Source organism: Galleria mellonella, unplaced genomic scaffold, assembly GCF_026898425.1.
Source record: "Galleria mellonella isolate WM207_F2 unplaced genomic scaffold, CSIRO_AGI_GalMel_v1 utg172, whole genome shotgun sequence".
Lineage (NCBI taxonomy): Eukaryota > Metazoa > Arthropoda > Insecta > Lepidoptera > Pyralidae > Galleria > Galleria mellonella.
Genome location: NW_026442015.1, coordinates 2,978,664 through 2,998,528, shown reverse-complemented (window position 1 = coordinate 2,998,528; position 19,865 = coordinate 2,978,664). Strand labels below are relative to the sequence as shown.

The 19,865-nt window shown below is 32.4% G+C and overlaps 1 protein-coding gene across 4 annotated transcripts in view; it reads left to right on the top strand.

Annotated features, from left to right (window-relative positions):
• Positions 1-19,865, top strand: part of LOC113514317 (anoctamin-4) — a 51,513-nt gene that overhangs the window by 8,194 nt on the left and 23,454 nt on the right. The window lies entirely within an intron of this gene.

Below are 19,865 nucleotides of genomic sequence, written 5' to 3'. Positions count from 1 at the left end.
TGACTTATAAAGGTAGGTAGGTAGACTGTATGTACAGTCAAATATTATAGTGGACGTTTATTTTAAAACTGTTTCATTTATGAGTAACAAAAGCTGCAATTAGCTTGTCTAATAAAAGCAACGTTTTATTGGTGGGTAGTGTTGTTACAATCGAACTGCGGTTGAACGAGTTATTGGTTGGACGCAGCTGAAGAAATACTCTACTTAACGTGTGCAGGTGGCGCCCTCTATTATTAAGAGTTTGTAGGACATGTACGATGAAAAAAAACGCCTCTGACGTGATTAGGGGATTTATAGATAGTTAATATCTTAATAGATACAAAGTTTTTAATGGGTGAAAATGAACTGGTAACGCTGCCTCCGCTATTGGTATACGATGGTTGGAAAACAGTGAAAGGTAAATAATGATGATTATTTGGGTCATCATGAGAAATTTACTAAGAATTAACTACAATAGCTTCCCATACAGATCGTGTGAAATTCGATTTTACGTCGTACATTGAATTTCCTTGGTTCGTGATTGAATAACAAATAACCAAAAAATATAGTCATCAAAATTTTGTATTTTATTAATTTCACTTTTAAACCTTACATCTATTAATATTTTACCTATTGCAAATCTTATTAACGTTTACTTTAAAAAGGATTAAGACATTAATAGTATCGTAAATTCGTACTTGGCATTGAAGTACCTCATGGGAGTTTTAATGGCATGTGCTTTTAATGAAATGGGGTTTATGGCGTCTATGGTGTCTATTTATAAATGTTGTATCTATAAAGATATTGAAGGCAATGCACATTATTAGTGTAAAAGGTTTTGCACAATACTATAGTTTATGAAAAAAGATTTTAGTAAAGGGCGTATAGTAAGTAAAAATGTATGTAATTTTATTTTCATAAAATTTATCCAGTAAATCAACGGTTTAGGAACAGACCAAATACTCATACGTCTTAGCAAAAGAAAAGAACATAGATTCATACGTCGATCATATCATATCATATCATATATATATATATATATATATATATATATATATATATATATATATATATATATATATATATATATATATATATACGAACTTTATTGATTTCGAACGGTCAATATAAACTTTGAATGCGATTTAGATTTTTGGTTTAGGATATAATATAATGTAATAAATGAAGCATGAATGAATGAAAGCAAGCAAATAAATTTGATTGGACCATAGGTAGATAAAATAGGATACTCTTTATTATTCTTTCCATAAGATTAGGTATATATAATAAGAGAATAAGCTATACAAGATTCGGTCGATTTTCATTTGTATCTGAGTAATAGGATACATAATTTTGAAGTACCTAGTAACCTCCTTTACAGGACACGAATTAATAAATCGAATGAAGTAACTATACTAACTTACTAGTATAGTTTTATATTATTTGTAGATATATAGTTGAAAACATTGTATGACACTAAAGATATTCGAACTCGGTTTGAAGGGTGAAATTACCAACGTAGGTACGAAGATACGGAGGCACAGTACCATTGTGTTCAAGAACATATGAGGTATCACGTAAATACAAAGGATATGAGATAAAGTATTATATATGCTAAGTTAGGATATCTATAACGTACCCGTGTACTAAATTTTATTCAAATCAATTTAGTAGTTTTTCATGAAAGAGCAACAAACATCCATCCATCGTTATAAACTTTTGCATCTATTATATTGTTTTTTTTTTGATGGGTGAAAATGGTATGGTAACCCCGCCTGCGCTAACGGGATTCGCTGGCAGAACACCAGTGAAGGGTGATAAATGAGAATGAAAACAGGCCAGTTAACCCATCATGATGAATTCATCAGGAATTAACCATGATAGTTTCCAGGGAGAACCGCGAGGAGGTCGACCTAGTTGGGAATATTGCTAGCAATAGGATTCTCAGTTTCCATTACTAACAAACCCCTTTCTCCCCAACATATATTATATTGATAGGATTGGAATAAATTATAATGTAAAAAAAAAAACAAAAACCTATTTTAATAGATTATTTCAAACACAGAACCCTCAGTGTATTACCAACTCGCAGTTTACCAGTTTTTTTTTTCATTAAAATAAGTTTACTCTTGTGTCGATCGTTTATTTTTGTGAAATTAAATATTAAATTACTTATTTAATTATTACTGAGATACTGGTGAACATTGTGTTGACAAAATCATATTTAGACAATGAAACAAAAAGAGCATATTTCTTCATTCAATCAATCAACAAGGGCTTCTCGTGCCCGCCAGATGTTGTGTGGACGGGCGAGGTAGGGGCCTCGGGGTATACCCCTCTACCTGGCTTCAACTTCGGAGGCGACGACCTCCGGGTCGCTGGGTTCTTCAGCCGGCCTACACTGGTGGTCTGTGTATGCCGGCGTGGTGTCTTCATATTTCTATTCAAATGGTCGGCAACACAACTGCAATGCCTCCGGTGTTGCAGTGCTCATAGATGGCGCTAATCACTAATCATCAGGTGAACCGCATGCTCGTTGGTCCCGTGTTATAAATAAAAAAGACATTATTTCAACTAATCTAGTGCATGTTAATGCTATTTATAGATATGAATCAGCTGTGTGGTTATTTTGCGTGGGAGATTGATCATTAGAAAAAGAAACAATTCGTACATTAATTTGCAGATGTGATACATTACTTGTAAACAGGATAAATTGATTTATTTTTATCAAATGACAGGTCGACGATTAGCCACAAATGTCCCCTAACTAACACACACAGAAAACATCACACACACACATGAATTGTTTCAAATACTTATAAAAAAGCAATAATCGGTTTTAATATTAATTCTCTAATTGAAAAAGAGATTTTCATATCTCTTTAGAATAAATTTCTAATTCTGTTTTATAAATCATTTTACAACATAGGTTTTTAATGGAACTGTAACCCCTCCTGCGCTATCGGTATACGGTGGCAGGGTACCAGTGATGAGATGATAGGTGAGGATAAAAGCAGATCAGTTAGCCCATTGTAACAGACAAGAATTGACCTCAATGTTTTCCAGGGGGAACAGCGTGGAGATTGACCTGATAGGATATATTGTTAACAATGGAGCTGTTTGACCTTTATGACTAACAATCACCTCCCCTCCTACGATAGATTGAACCGTTAAAACACCAGGAAGCAACAAACAAATTCATTTTCACATAATATTAATAATGATAATAAGAACAGTATGGGGGGAAGGGATTCTTAATAATGAGGAGGTTAGTCTCCATTGCTATCAATATACCCTATCAGATCGACCTCCACGCGGTTTCCCCTGGAAACTATCGTAATTTATTTATCGTTGAATTAGCCACGATGTGCTAACTGACCTGCCTTTTCATCCTCATCAATCATCCTGATGCCCCGCCAGTGTATACCGATAGCGCAGGCGGCGTTACAATTTCATTATCATTCATTAAAAAAAAAAATATAAGAAAATAATAGAAGGGACAATAATAAAAAAAGGGTAATTGCTTACTATCAGATGAGCCGTTTGCTTGTTTACCATCTCAATGATACTTATAAAAAAAGGTTAGTGAGAACGCTGTCTGGCATCTTGATATCAAATACTTCAAAGATAATCATTGCCATTGACTTAAAAGATAATCACAAATTGATTATACATAATTTGCCTGCTCATACTCTATGTCAAATGATATATTCGCGATATTCCATGTTTATAATAGCTTTACAAATAATTTGTTATACTAACAGCTGTCTGGCCAGTGTTATATTTTGTCATTAACAGGTCTTAGGTTTTTTTTTAGAACCAATCTGTAAGTATATATTTTTAGATAAAGAAAGAATTTTCCAAATCGGTTTACAACTGAAGGTAACAAACATAAATGGGGCCAACTCCAACTGCGTTTTAACCATTTTAAGAAATAGGCTGGATTCTGTCTACATGAACCATTGTGTCGTGTTGCATGTCGAAAGAACCTAACTATAATTATAATAATTTATTAAATATAAAAAGTAGATCCTGGTAACCTTATTAAAGAATTATTTAATATTATTCTTATTATAAAACAAAATAAAACTGACGTGTAAATTTCATTTTGATGTCGGTTGATTAAACAAACACCACTTTTTAAGTTAGAACTTCAGGAACACAACTGTGAAAATTACATCCAATTTGATGAAAAAGTTTTTATGTGATGCTAAAACAAACATACAGAAAGACAAAATTTCTTAAAACTATTGTTACGGCTTCTACTGTTCTTATTACCATAAAACTTATAATATCTTGCATCTTAGGGTGCCCATTAGACAATTTTAGGATGAACACGGTACATCCGTCCTTTTTTTCAATACACTATTTTTTTTATTTATTTAAGACTTTATTGCACTAATCCTACAGGACTTGTTGAAATTCTTTTAATAAATATAGAGTACCTAGTATAAAAGGCGGTCTTATTGCTAAGCAATCTCTTCCAGACAAACTTTGGGTAGAAGAAATTAAAGAATAAACCATATTACACTATTCAAACATTAATGGTCATACTAGTTTTTTTTAATAGCTATTAACGGAATGGTAATCTGGATCTGGTGACTTGCGTTGTTAGTGTCTACCGAAGGGGCACCAGTAAGAGATGATATGACCCTTATATAAGAAAAATCGAAAGTTGCACATTTTGTTTTCAATGGATGATAATGGAATGGCAACCTCGCCTGCGCTAACGGTATACGCTGGCGGGGCACCAGTAAAGGGTGATAAGTGAGGATGAAAAGGCCCACCCGTGCCCACCACGTTAGCCCACCGTGACGAATCTAATAATAAATCAATCACGATGATTGACAGGGGGAACCACGAAGAAGTTGACCTGACAGGGTATATTGCTAACAATGGGGTTACTAATCCGCATTACTAACAATCCCTTCTCCCCCCTTACTAGTACAGCTGCGTAGCATCACACGAAGATAACAATGTGCAAGAAACGTAGCTCCAATGTTGTATGCTGAGCTTTCTTATGCGATGCAAATCCGTCACTATTGATCTAACCAGTAATTAATCACCGTTCAACAAGTCGATTGTTAAACGATATATTTTTGTTCATCCGGACACAACGCGCGCGCGCACAATAAAATGCCGCCATTGTTCGCTCTGAAACACACAATTGATTGGCAATAACACTATTTTCACAATAAGTTGTTTATAATTTTTAAATATTACATACAATACAAGTACGTAATGAATATACTAAAAGAATCTCGTGAAATTGCCTATAAAGATTAGGAGTAAAATATCGTTACTTTTTACATACGAGTAAAGAATCGATTAATGTTGGTTGAAGATTTTAGTTCCCAACAAGCGACTTTTTGTTCCGCATAATAAAACGGCAGCTTCACTCGTTACATAATTTACATGGAAGCAATATGGGAATAAATGGAAGTAATTACTGGCCGTGTGGTCCCGGAATAGAATAGGCCACCCCTTTCTTTCCTGTAGGTGTCGTAAGAGGCAATTAAGGGAACTTAATGATGGAGGTATTGGCAGCAGCGTCCCTCTTAAAACAACTCTCAAAGCCTAACTGCGGTTGCCAACCCGCCTTCCAAGTGTGGCAATTACTGGCAAAACTCCCCTTATGAGGAAGGCTATGTTCAGCAGTGGACAGTTAACAACTGAAATAATGGGAGTAAACCTTACCAATTGAAAAAAAGAACTTTAAAATTCGATTTGGAAATGGCGAAATGATTGTGTAACGTGTTAAGGAAATAAACACACAGGTTTTGAGTACTTCCTTCTTTTAGAATTTATTTTAAAATTCACCTCGACTGGAATATCATCATTATTATCGACCGACTTCAGAAAAGGAGGAGGCTCTCAATTAGTTTTTTTTTTTTAAGGTATGTAGTAACATACCTCTGCCAGTTATAAATCGATTTGGAAAATTCATTTCATATTTGAAAAGATAAATGATGAATCTTATCAAAATCGGTTCACTAGTTTAATTTTTTAATAAAATAAAAAGTTTTGACGATTTAATTAAGGTTTTTTTTTTGTAGAAAATAATCTATTCTATATTCATAAAGAAAGGATAAAGAAAGAAATATTTTTATTCAAGTAAACTTAAATTTAAGCAATTTTGAATAGTATTTTTTTTAATGATTTTACCGGCCATTCCGAATATAATGAATGATAACCCACGCACATAAACCGAAGAGAAATTGTTAGTCATTAATGTAATTGGTACGTTCATATGAGTTTGGACACATTAAATTCGACAAAACATTCTGTTTTTAAACGTTTGTAAATTTCCACAGTGGTTTCGAAGTGGAAGTAAGTTTTATTAATGTATTATTCAGAAATAATTACTGCTACCCTCTAATAAAGTAGGGTGGGTACGTCTGTCAATGGGAATACGCCAGTTATTATGCCTACGTAGGCGTAATAACCGTGTATTCTATGGGGCCATAACGTTAGCGAGACAGATTGTCAAAGTCCTCTACCCAAAGGTTGCCTCAAAAGTGATTGCTTAGCGATAAGGTCGCCTTTTGTATCACTTCACATTAAAATTTACTGTATTTATTATTTTTATAAATAGTACAATAAAATTGGGCAAAAGAGGAAGAGGAAGACCGAGGAATAACTACACGGGACAGATAAAGGAAACACTAGGTGTCATGTCGTATAGGGAGATAAAGGATATGGCCTGGGATAGAGCTGGTTGGAAGAAGATGCATAAATTAGTTGTACCGACAAGAGGAAACTCTTAAATGAAAAGAAGAAGACAATAAAATGCAAAGTTTTTATTATTTATTTTTATAAGGCCATTGTTTTACTTTGAAAAGTTCTTTATTTATCATTTATAAATATATTATAATAATAAATTCACGTGTGTGTTAGCCTATAAAATTATAATCAGACAATAAATCGTTTGTTATGCCACTGAGATGGCAAATATATGTGCGGCTCCTTAATGGTACTCAGATAGTGTAGTTGCAATATTAAAGTAACATTGCTAACCTTAAAGATAACACTTTATCCTTCTTTGAAGAACCTTGGGCAGTCTATACTATCTTTTTAGCAAATGAAACATAATGAAATATATTCAAAGTATATTTTGTTTCAAAATGGTAGTGTTTAAATTTTTATGGAAGACGGGTGCATATTAGTGTTCATTAGATGGTATGTCGCCGAGAGTATATTGCCGAAATTATTAAGAAACCAATGATGGATATGAAAGATACATAAAATACTACCTATTATTTTGCCATTGTCCCATAATTTTGATATTTTACTGTATCTAAAATATTTAAAAAGGAATCATGTAGCGCCATCTAGTTGATTATTATAGTCCGTTCTGTGATTTGATCTGTAATGTATGTGACCGCGTTTTTAGCATGTTAAATGCGGCGCTTATTTCATAGAATTAAAAAGAGTTTAATTAAATATTCTCATCGTTTTATTACAACATGAGAAATAAGGCATATGCTTCCATACCTAGTAATTTCACTAATTTAATATCATAACATGTAACAGTAATAACCGCTGCCGCTTATGGTTCCGTTACTGTTAGGGCTTAACGTGGACACAGCGAAATTAATATTAATAAGATCACAATCGTGTAGGCTGGCCTTAATAATTTGATCCTATTCAGGTCGATATAATAATTATTTATATTACGCCCATTTATTTCAATTTCTTAAATTCTTCTTCACAATTATCTAGAGATATGCTGTCTAATTACTATTACTAGTCGATAGTGGGTGGCCACCTCTATTGCCAAGAGTTTCTAGACTGCCTTCGTTATAGATGAATTCTTAATGTGATTTGCTGGATTCCGAAGCAAAAAACAAGTAACAATTATTTTTGAGTGATCCAAACACAAAAATTCAAAGGTTTATGCTGAGATTCGGACCTTAGGACCCCACGACCACAGTATAAATTTGTTACTGTCTTAAGGTAATAGAAGAATATTTTGTTTTATTTGCATCATATATACATGTGTATTTAAAATTACAAATAAAAATACATACCTATGTACAATATACTAATATAATACAGGCAAACGAAGTGTAGGACGAACCCCTACTAGATGGAGCGACAACCACAAATACATTGCAGGTAGTCAACGAATGCAGGTGACTCGGTAGCAAGCCTTATGGCAGTCTATGGGGAGGCCTATATTCAGCAGTAGACAATTTTTTTTTATACAACTTAGAATGGCAAACAAGCTGACGGCCCACCTGATGGAAAGTGGTAACCGTCGCCTATAGACATGAGCAGTACCATGGACATAACAGAGTATCCTGTTTCGCACATGAAACCCCCCATGCGTTGCCATTCCTGAGGACTCAGGTGTTATTCCTCTGTACCAAGTAAATTCACGCCATTATATGATAGAGATGATAATGATGATGATGATTCTAAGGTATATATTAAAATAAACACGGAGTAGCACAATATACCAAGGCCTATGCAGTGTCAGCTTAGGTACATACGTAATAATTATAATTATTGTACCAGTCACACTGTTTCTCCTCTATATTATTAAAACCTATAAAAATGGTGCCTTTATTATATGTCATATTTTATCTACCATAATTTGGTAGCTGTTGTGATGTACTCATTAAAGTTGAGACTGCAAGTCCCCCCGCTCCTGCCACTCCTCTGGGTGACGTCCGGGCGGGTGGTCGTGTGAGTCGCATTGTGACATATTATTGTTTATTATTTCCTACACCTACCTACCATACGAGGAGGACAGCACAAAATTGGCGACGAGGTGAAAATTTGTAAGTAAAAAATATATATATATATGTCATACGACTACAAAATTACCTGTTCTAATCAGTCCAAAGAGTGTAACTATTGCGTTGTTATTTTAATGTAACTTGACACGAATAACATTAAACTGTTAAATTTCTAAATTCACAAGGAAGAGAGAAGATAATTTATTAATTCTCAATCAATTTATTAAATATAGAAAAGACTAAAAGCAATTTCAAAAAGAAATAAAGATTTGATTCTATAAATTGTATAGAGAGAGCAAAATATTGATAATACATATTACGGTGCATAGTACGTTTTGTAATTTAGCGACACACTGTGACTGATTTTAACGCGTTTGCGCATCATAGTCGTACAATAACTTGCTATACATGCCTAAACAAATGGTCGGCGTTTGTTGATGTCTAGGTATACCGTACCGCATACTTTCTGTTTATATTTACATCACAGTATAAGTGATTATAACAGTTGAATTCTTAAGATAAGTAGTTCGGGGATACCAGCGAATACTGACTATACATACAACAAAATGTGCCTGCATGTATTAGCCGAGTCGGAGTAATTATTTTGACAAATAAAATACACCGTACAATCCGAATGAGCAAAGCCCATTAAATACATAATTCCACATAAACTGTAATCTATTTAGATACAAGTTTATGCAATTGGTGGTTCCGATTATAGAGGTTGCTTCCATAATAAATAGATGTGTATGTAGGTATAAACCTAATACAAATGTAATTATCATAAGATAATTATGATATATTCAAACACTTCACATTAACTTCATTATTTGACAGATATTTGGTAAGAGTTGAGGTTACGATTTTGTTTTTCTTACAAGGAACCAGCAGAATATTAGCGTTGCCGGTAGTTCTCTGCTTAATTCTGAATTGGTTACCCTTTCGCCGTTGGGGCACATAAATTTACCTACGTATTTATGTTGGTTTATAAGTTCAAAAGGCTGTGTTTGTAACTGAGAATAATCCATTTATCCACCTGTACAACAAGTACAAGTATTCGCATTTACAATATTGTTGCCTACAATTATAATAGCATACATTATTACGGTAGGTAGGTATAATCATTTAATAAAAAATAAAATAAAATAGCCTTTATTCCTGAATTACAGATTCTTTTTTTAAATTGTAAATATGTATAAATAATTAATGTTGACATCAGCAACATCTTATTTTTCAGGTTGTTTTAGAACAATCATTTTAGTATATTCATTTACAAACACAAAATTCTGAAAAAAATATAATAATAACAACTTATAATATTTTATTTAGATTCAATCCTTGACGGGGTAGTCAGACGCATTTGTCGACTACGATATACGGTTAATATATTTGTTAATAATAGTAACATAATTGGTTATTTGTCGATTATCATTAGTTGACAGTATTTATATAAATACGTATAAATAATATACCACCATAAAATTCCCGTTTTGCAAATTGTCTTATTATAACATCTCAATTGTCAAATCGTAGAAAAATGCAGTTCCTCAGAACTTAAGTTAAAAGATAATTCTACTTAAATAGAAATAAATATTGTGGAAGCAATTCAATAGAGACTGATGAAAGATCAGTAAAAGGACACTAAAGAAACCAAATCTTGTAAAGAGATTTCGGTGAAGAATATACGGTGTATGAAATGTGAGAGTACATATCAAAATAGTTATGATGCACAATGTGTTGCAAGAAATAACTTTTGCTAAAAGTGTGGATTTATAAGCCATTTAGGTCAAAAGCAATATCGCACTAATCGAAATAAGTGCATGAATGTGCAAGCGATAGTTATATGGCGAAATAAATAGTATAAACCAAATAATCCATCAAGTAAAAAATAAATAAAGTTACCAAACAATCATTCAACTCTCCTATAACTACATTCATACTGAATGTTGAACATACTCTATTCCACTATAAAATATCTTGCCAAAATAGTGGAACTAAATGTTAACCATACTCTATTCCATTATAAAATATCTTGCCAAAATTGTGGAACTAAGTGTAACTCTATTCTATTATAAAATATCTTGTCAAAATGGTGGAACTAAATGTTAACCATCCTCTATTCCACTATAAAATATATATCTTGCCAAAGTGATGGAGTTACATTAAACATACCCATTGATTTGGGTACAAAACTAGTATACCCATAAATTCGGGTACAAAACTAACATACCCATCAATTCGGGTACAAAACTAACATACCCATCAATTCGGGTACAAAACTAACATACCCATAAATTCGGGTACAAAACTAACATACCCATCAATTCGGGTACAAAACTAACATACCCATCAATTCGGGTACAAAACTAACATACCCATCAATTCGGGTACAAAACTAACATACCCATCAATTCGGGTACAAAACTAACATACCCATCAATTCGGGTATAAAAGTAACATACCCATTAATTCGGGTACAAAACTAACATAATAATTGACATAATATTATATACCCATCAATTCGGGTACAAAAGTAACAATAATAATAATAGTCGACAAAACCTAGGACTACTTAAAACTACTTAAAAAAAAAAACTAACCAAGAAAAATCTGACAAAATTCTAGGACATATCGAGTCCTAAAGACTCGCTGATGTACTGGGCCCATTTAAAATGTCAGTCTTGGTTGGATCTGGAAGAAGTAGAGAAAAATTGTACTCGCAGCTTATTGTGTACCTAAGAGACTGCTATGATTCATTATATATTACAATTAAGTTGCATATTAATTTACTAAACACAAAACAAAAAAAAAAAAAAAATTCAATATCTAAATGAACATCAGTTAGATATTGATCATAAAATCAAGTGTTTAGTAAAATAAAATAGTATAGCTCAAATAAACAGAAAATATATTCGAACTTGTAGACAAAGCTGCGAATTGAGTTTCTCTAGTCATACTTATTTTAAAGAATAGAAAAAAGGAATATGAATCTGTCTGTCAAGGGAAAAGTCCTAAACAAAAAATGTGCATGCTAATCTTGGTAAAAAACATGTTACAATTACTACATAATTAAAATACCTAATATGTATTTACTGCACACACACAACGAGATTTGTTTATGCAAATAAATTTATCTTTATCTAAACCTGGCTTAAAAGATGCTTTTTATCAAATTGAGATTAGAATGTACTTAAGTTTTTTATAACAAGCAAGTGGTTATTTCGTTTCGATTACGATCCTACTACAATAAATAATTAAAACTCTGTTTATTTAAACAGTATTTACCAAATCTCTGTTTACAGTGACTAAATATTATATTATTTAGTTTGTGTAACAATGATACTTGTAACTTAACGTGTCAAAATCTATAAATTATATAAATATAATTTATTACTTTAAGTATCTTTATTTTTAATAACAGAGACTTACCTTAGTTTAAATATAAACAAATATTGGTCACGGTTTTGTAGCAAGACATGTAAACCACCAACTAATAGGTATATTATAATATACACATGAATGTTTTAAATGTAATAATTGGAAATAATCCCAAATAAAGGAAATGAATAAGACACCTAAACATGTATTAAATATCTTACACAAGATTAACTGTTTGTTTGTTAATATTTTAATTTCGAACAAATGATGTAAGGCTAAAACATGTCCTACATCTATTTAAATTCGCGATTCACAACGCGAAAGTTTAAAAATGTGTTCAACGTATTTTAACTTTGTAAGGCAAAATAATATACCTACATATCTGTACACGTAGGTTACAAATAATGTATTAATAAAGGATTTATGTTCATGTTTAATCAATCGTAAGTAGAATTTTTAGGGCATGAGCTAATCTCAGAAAGTATTACTTGTAAGTCCCTAAAGACTATAGAATCACTTAGAAAACCAATTTTTTGGAAAATTTTAAAGTTATAAAACTAGTAACCTATTTTGAGAAATAAATATGATAATGTGTTATAATAATATTTAGATTTTATGCGTAAATATTTTAGATATATGTATATAACTGTATATTATCAATATCTTAAATTACAAGTTGTACACAGTCACACTTATCTATCTTTATCAGTTTATTGGTACACAATAAAAGAAAATGGACTCAAAATTTGGCTACAATGACTGAACAAATACGTAAAATGTGAAGGCGTAAGCTCGCTAAATATACTGTATTCAGAGTTCTGGAAAGAAAAGCAAACATTTACAGTAATTCGTAATTTCAAAGCAAAAAGAGTTAGTAAATTGTGGACACTTAAGTTTTATAAGCCATGCAATTAGTAGTTAGATGCTCCCAGGAAAACTGAACCTTAAAGTCAATCATTACAAACTCTTTAAATACGAATTCTGAGTCCTTTATTAATGGTTTTCTATTTTTATTTCATTTGAGATAGCGTAGACGAGCATTCGCTACGACTCATGATAATTATTCTGGCACCCCGGCACTGTTGCCATAAACAGTAGATTATGTATCAAGGTACAAAGGATTGATACCAGTCTCGGTACATATAATAGATGTTGTAATCAATGTTCATGAAGAAATAAAATTTTGTCTACATTACATCTGATCTAAAACAATATATTATGTAACATTCCTAAAATTAATCGATGTCTAAACTATAATAAATGTGACATACTTATGTAAATATTGAGATTATAAATAGTAACGTCTCTAATATTGTCAGTATATGTATTGTAGGAATTATTAATTGGAATTCTGATATACTTAGTATAAGACCATAAATCTTCTTAAAAGTACATAAATAAAAGAAATTTTACAAGACTTGACACTTTATTCAGCACAACATTGGATAACTGCTTAGAATTTGGTATTAAACTATACTATTCGACACCATATCGACCGCAGTAGAACGAAGCAAGTAGAATACAAAAATGTGACATTATAATACGTGTACAAATAAATTAAAACCCAAAATCTGACTGGAGGGATAAACTCCTGCTATACCTCATAAGTTACAATATCATGCCACATTATTGATTTGTCATTAGAGATAAAATCTCTTCTATTGTACATGCTAAGAATAATGAGATTTATTTAGAATGGCAGAGACAAATCAATAAAAGAACATTTTAAAATTGGAAGGGAAAGATATAGTGACATAGATATTGAAAATAGGAGAAAGTGTATTCGGAATATAATTAAAGAAAATATATATGCGATACTTCAATCCCTGTATACATATACTTATTGGCGCTATATCTAGAAGAAATTATGGGACAAGAATTAAGATGAAATATACACAATAATATACTTAAGAAGGTGGAAGATCAGTAAGAAATTATAAGGATGATGAAAAGAAAGATCTCGATGGACTTCGAGAGGAAATAGTCATATAGTTATTTTTATACAAACCAGTCTTATTATATTTAGTTGCCTAAGTTATATTTTGTAACATAATATATATGGTAATATCATGATATTATTTTAGTTACCTATGACTGTAATGTAAAACTATATTGTTGTAGTTGTATCTATATGAAATTTGTGAGTAATTGTATCCTTTCACATTTTGTTGTAAACTCAACTTTGTTTGAAAAAAGCAACAGCTAAGTTTCTTGCCCGTTCTTCTTAGCTGAAATTGCATTCCGAATGGGCGGTAGATTTATAAAAAATATGACTATTCAAAAATGCTTAAAAAATAATAATTAAGTTTCCTAGAGTAAAAATATTCATATTCTATTATTAATTTTAAAATATTTTGAAAAGGGAGAGATGTGATGTACTCATTAAAGTTGAGACTGCAAGTCCCCCCGCTCCTGCCACTCCTCTGGGTGACGTCCGGGCGGGTGGTCGTGTGAGTCGCATTGTGACATATTATTGTTTATTATTTCCTACACCTACCTACCATACGAGGAGGACAGCACAGCTGTCATATAACTTTACGATAATTATATATATGCTTTTGTATAAAATAAAATAAAACCGCGTTTACATTAATCAATCTGCATCAATCCGAATGTAACCGTGTTCGAATATATAACCATAATAATATATGATACCTCAGAATCGATCCCAAAATTTGGCAAGATTTGACAGATTTCTACCCCCAAAAAAGGACAAAATAATGTAAATTTAAGATAATTAAATAACACACTATTAGCGTACTGCAGATATATAATATTTTTGTTTCACTTTAATTTTTATCCATACAATACGGTTAACCATTCATAATTCTTTTGTTGCAATCTTAACTTACATATATTTGAAAAAAAAGCAACAGCTGTATTTCTTTCCCAATTCTTCCCAGCTGAAATAGCATTCCGAACTGAGCGGTAGTTTATAAAAAAAAATTACTATTTAAAAATGCTTATTCTTAAGTTTACTTGAATATAATCTATTTATTATTATTATTATTGTTATCCTATCCTATTAATATTAATAATACTGTAAAAGCGAAAGTTTGTAACAAAGGATAGACGAATGGATGTTTGTTACTCTTTCATGCAATAACTGCTGAACTGTTTATATTCGAATTTAACATATAAAATAGTTCATATACTAAATAACGGAGGTGAAGCCGTGGGATACAGCCAGTATTACATATATCTACATCAATCAATATAATTATACAAAAGTGCTATATAAATATTGTCCGACGGAAGTAATTTGGTTAAAGTGCTTTAAGTTTAACCCATTTATAAAAATCACGTTACCCGGTAATCAAGGACTAATTTGACACTTGATATCAAATTACTCGTGACCATATAGGTCTATAATATAGACGATGCTGAATCGTAACTGTGTTTTATATCAGAGTTTCACGTTATAACGGCTGGAGAGTTTATAAGATTTTTTTTGTCAAATTGTAGAGAATGCCTTTAAGTATTATGTTCGCCATTTGTCACTTTTGTTATGTATATAAAAGTTAAATAAATAAACAGTAGATGGTACCCTTACTAATATTATGGATCAGACCTGCTTTCATCGTCACCTATCATCCTACACTGGTGCTCCTGTCAGCGAATACCAGATAAGCAATAGTGCAAGCGAGGTTAGCATTTCATTATCACCCATTAAATAAAAAAATACCCTATCAAGTCGACCTCTACGCGATTCCCCTTGGAAAACATCGTGATTAGTGTATTGTGGAATTCGTCATTTCGTTATTTCATAATTTATTATACATATTGTATAATAAATTATAAATTATATTTGCTAAACATCATATAACGGTTTCAAGTGATAGATCTCTCTCAAGAAATGGATTTGTATTTGAAGTCTTCCAATATTTATTTGGGTGTGCGTAAGTTTACAGATGAAGTCATCTGTTGATGCTCCCATCAAAGAATCGCTTGAGAAATCTGTGCTAAATTTATAAAGTAAATAAGTACTAGTAAATTTATGCATCGTCGTTTGCCCCTGTTGCTATTTAAACATTATAAACTAGCTTTTAGCCACGGATTCCTCCGCGTGACCAGGATATGTTGATTGTCCGAGAAAAATAATATAATAATAGGCTATTTCTTTATTCATACTCTATATATCATAAAATTTATATTAATTTATACCAAATTTTATGACGATTGTTTGAGCCGTCAAGATGCTAAGTGATAAGAAACAAAACTCACATTCACATTTATCTCAGCCATCATTCGTCTAATGCTAAATATAGGTTTCCCCCATAGACTGTCATAAAGAACAGTCCTGAGTCACCTGCAACCACTGACTCCCTGCAATGTACTTGAGGTCGTCACTCCATCTAGTGGGGAGTTGTCCTACACTGAGTTTGCCCGTACGAAGACGCCACTCAAGTACCTTTCTTCCTCATCGGTTGTCGGTTCTTCAAGTTATGTGACTAGCCCATTGCTCCCTCAGCTTGCTTATCCTTCGGGCTATGACGGGAACTTTATTTCATAATTATATATTTAAAGTTTTATTAACTAGTACATTATTAGTGAGGAGATTTCGCTCTTTTGAAAAACTATCCAAATCTTTTATTACAATTCAAAAAGTTTTTAAAAATATTAGAATTTTCTTTTAGTAGATGAGAATGGATAAGTTACTCTGTCTGTGCTATTGGTTTACACTGGCCAGGTACCATCGTAGACTAGCGAAGATGAAATCAGGTATGTCAGCCAATTGTGTGGGAATTAGAACCAGTGGTGGTTATCAGGATGACGGCGAGAAGGTTGCCCTAATAGGTATAAAGGTACCAATGGCGCCTGGGAAGAAGAGATTGTTAGCAATGAAGTATAATGATCCAATTACTAGCAGTATACCCTATCAGGTCGACCTCCACGCGGATATCCCCGGAAACCATCTTGATGAATTCTTTATGAATTTGTCATTATGGGCCAACTGACCTGTTTTATCCTCATCTATCATCTCTCACTGGCACCCCGGCAGCATATTCCAATGGCGCAGACAGGGTTTCCCATCTATTATAAGCCATGAAAAAAATAATGGGGCCACTAATTACAATCTATTACTAATTACTAATTAATACACTAATACTTATATTTGAATGTTGGAATGTTACAACTGTGTAACTTATAAATATAAAAAAAAAATTGAAAGTATGTATCTTAAGTATTTATTACCTTAGCATCTTAACGGTTTCACTAATCACTGTGAAATTTGGCATACACTTACATGGGAGGGAGAAGGATATAGGCTACTTTGATCTTGGTCAGTTAATATATCCACACGAACGAATTCGAAGCTAAAAGCTAGTAAGAAGATGCATACAATTGTTGATACTTTTTATTTTAACTGCCGCTTCAGTTGCATGAACTGAAGCAGCAGAGAGCTGTTAGTGTACCATAGACGATCGTCTATGGTACACCTTTACCCATCTCAAATTATTTTCATCAATGACTAAGGGCTGCCTACCTAACAGAGTAATAACCGTCACACTTGTACGATCACACGGCGCCGTTTTGAATTATTAAAGGGAATATCGATTGAAGCGGGCTACGCCTATAGATCTGATATATTAGATATGAACAATACTGACATGGTCCGTTAATGACGTTTGATTCGCCTACGACGTATGTACGTATGTGTTTGGTCATCAAGCTGGTTAACGATCTGTAGAAACACCAATACAATTTCGGCATAATACATAATTTAAGATTTGTCTTACGAAAAAAAATCGCCGAATACTAATATTATTTTGATTTAAAAACTGAACTACTGAGCCGGTATTGATATAATTTCTATGAGACCAATTTGAAACTATGTCCTTTCATATAAAAAAAGAATTTTTCAAATCAGTTGAGAAAAGACGTAGTTAAAAAATATCAATTGTTTTTGATAATTGATTAGATGGTAAACAATGGCGTTGGCACTCTTCGGCTAAAGTATGAATGCTCTTAACGTAAGAGAATCTACACGCGCGCTTATATTTTTTAATGTAATCGGTATACCATATATCAATGTCTTAAATATATTAGAGTATATGACAAAACAAGCATTCAAATAAAATTTTTATCGGACTCATCGAGGTTACTGGTGACCCGAGAACTGGTAGCTACTTTGTGCAGAAAATAAGTTGGGCGATCCAAAAAGGTAATGTTGCCCGTATCTTGGATACGCTGCTTCGATGCGTTGCGTTGGGAGAATATTTATAATATATTGGGTACCTCTATCCCATTCGTGTTTCAACCGTGAAGCAGTTGTGTTTGCATGGTGAAGTTGGTTTGAAGAGTAGGATATGGCGTGAATTTACTGGGTATAGAGAAATAACACCTGAGTCCTCAGGAATGGCAACGCATGGGGGGGTATCATGGGCGAAACAGTATACTCAGTTATGTCCATGGTACTGCTCATGTCTATAGGCGACGGTTACCACTTTCCATCAGGTGGGCCGTCAGCTTGTTTGCCATTCTAAGTTGTATAAAAAAAATATAAGATTATTTGGAAAGTTGACATTATAAATATATAATTAAAAAAAAAAAATATTATCTCATAATAAACATAAAAAAATTATGTTAAATTTCTCTAGACATGTTTTGTAGGGATGTGGTCCAGAAAAAATATAGACATAATAGCAGGTTTCATTTTAATCACAGATATGTTCTAAGATTTTAACCCTTTAAAAATAAAAAGTTTTATTAACAACAGCTCAATTATAAAAAAAAATACCTTTTACAAAGTAGCAACTATAACTATTGTAGTTGGTGTGGTTTATAATGGATCACACCTTCCTTTCTCGTGGGTGTCGTAAGAGTCGACTAAAGGAATTGATCGATATTCCTTACCCTTCATAATTGTGGTCGATATTCCCCTTGTAAAACGTGGCACATAAAATCCATGAAGAAGGCCTATTGTTCAGTTGCAGATAGTTTTATTTATTTATTTATTTCAAGTAAACAACTACATAGACAATATATATTCTTAGTGCCGCGAAACTGCATTGCAGTTTGTCTGCAGCTTTACGCTCTTGTATGGTATGCAATATGGTGATAATATGGTATAACTATTTAACAACATGGCCGATACTAGGCAAACGCTAGGACAGTTGTAACTCTTACCACAGGTAGTATTACTCCTTGCAAGTAACATAGTGACTTGTATTAATTAATTACAAAAAAAATAAGAGACAAAAAAGTAGATACTTCTGACGCTATTTATTTCATCAATTAATTAACGTTCATCTATTAACGGCAACATTCTATGAACGCCTTTCTCTACCCCGTTAGATTGTAGTCATGAGCATATTTATTTATATTTACACGCTATTTGAATGTTACAAAAAAGCAGTATAGAATAGCCATTCTATTTTATACACAGATTTATACAAATGCGCGCGAAAAACAAACCTTTTGCAGTTGTGCACTTAATTATTTTAAATCGATTGGAGTTCGACCAAATGTCACTTCAGTGCCAGCTGCTAGGTTATATTTCTACTACTACTACCTTGATATGTAGGTCATTTCACTATTTTCAGCGTTCGATATTTAATTATTTTTTTAAACAATCACAATGGCTTTTTTGTATTCGGTTAGTATTTAATTTTAAGAAGACTATAATAAAAAATATCGATACAGTAAATAAAAAAGGAATATAACCCTTTAGTTTTTAAGAATAATAACGCATGAGGGGTACAATGAGTATCAGCGACAGGCAATGGTTACATCGTGGTTCCATCAGGTAGGCCGTAAGCC